Raw genomic sequence first — 1,706 nt, 5'->3', positions numbered from 1 at the left:
AATTTACATATAATGTGTATTAAAGTGTCTATTTTCATAATTTAAAAAAAAAGCAAAAAACGAAAAATTTCGTTTTTGGCACTCAACGCATGGGAACGAAAAACGAGAAATTACGTGGTTGGCACTCATAAACAAAAAATGTATCACAAGTTTTTTTTAAGTTAACATGAGCAAATTTGCATAAATTCCACCGTTTTGACGGCACATGTATATATGAAGGTGCTGTGGTGGTACCAGCATGAAAACTGGAATGAGTTGACTCCATCGGTCAACCGACAAGAAAACACTTTAAATTTCAAAATGACTGCAATTTTTCAAGACAGCCACATCCTTAGTAGAGCAGGTATGACATGCTCCACCTCCTATCTTAAGGAGAAGGACACTTATCTTTTGATGGTTGTTTTGATTGAACAGTTATTTAAAAAAACAAAACAAAAAAAAATACTTGGCATTTTCTCCTTTAATGATAGATAGAGAGATATTTGTGAAAGGGGGGTGGAGAGATGGAAGGACTTGCAGCAAAGGACGTGGACTGGATTTGAATCCGTCGCTTTGGGAAGTCCTCATTTTACATGGTAGCCTAGCGCCCTCGCTCATTAAAGCTACAGTTGGTAAGCTGACGAAAGTGAAAGTAAACATAGGTCCCTTTATGAACCTCTGGAGTCAACTCATTCCAGTTTTCATGCTGGTACCAACACATCACCTTTATATATATATACATATGCCGTCAAAATGGTGGAATTTATGCAAATTTATGCAAATGTACTCATGTTAACAAAGAATTTCAAAAAACTTGTAATACATTTTTTGTTTGTCTTAATGTAAGTAATCAACTCAATCAATTTTCATGGAGATATCTAAAGGTTAAATTTTTTACCCTATTCACGTGAGAAAAATAATTAATAGGCGTATTTGGGATAGGCTGTATTTGGGTCTTTTTCTAAACTTTCTCCTAATGGGATTCTTCTGGGCTTTTTCCCCCTCACTCAGGACATGTTGAGGACACAAAATCAGTTGAGTTTGCTTTTGTTGCAATTTGTTCAACGTTGACCCCTTTTTTGGCCTAAAATTTCTGGACTAGCACTGCAGAGAATGAAGAAGTGTAGCAGCATGGTGGAAGATGAGAATGAGAGAGCACAGTGCAGTGCAGCGCAGCTGGAATAACGGGACCAGCGTGGTGGTGGTCTGGGTCTGGGTCCGGCCTTCTGGAGACCAGAAGATGGCAGTAATGTAACAACTGCAGTTCAAGTATTTTTTTATTTTTTTTATTTTATCAAAATTGAATTTATTTTATTTGGTCTTTTTGATAAGAAAATACCCACAAAGAAATTATTTATTATCAACCTTTTTATTCTATTAGCAAAATTCCATATAGGCTACACACCAGCAAATTTACAAAACAAAAACCCAACGTTTTTATCTTCATCTCTTACTGTGAATCATATCTGGACCTAGTGGACACACTTAATTTTTGCAAAAACTCCAAAGCTTTAAAAACTTTAGCCTTACCTATGTAATGAATTTGATTTATTTTAATTTATTTATTTTCTCTCTGTTGCTCTCTTTATTTGATTCATGCACTATTGTCATTATGTTTTTTTCTTTTCTTTTGTTATTTTCCCACAGTTGCCTTGTACACTACTTTGTGTAAATAAAGTTTATAAAAAAAACAAAAAACAAAAGAAGTATGACGTACTTCCGCTTCC

The sequence above is a fragment of the Trachurus japonicus genome, chromosome 10 (genome assembly GCF_045865225.1).
Source record: "Trachurus japonicus isolate A0001 chromosome 10, Traja_1.0".
NCBI classification, from domain to species: domain Eukaryota; kingdom Metazoa; phylum Chordata; class Actinopteri; order Carangiformes; family Carangidae; genus Trachurus; species Trachurus japonicus.
The sequence above is the reverse complement of the archived record's forward strand: the minus strand, read 5'-3'. Positions refer to the sequence as shown.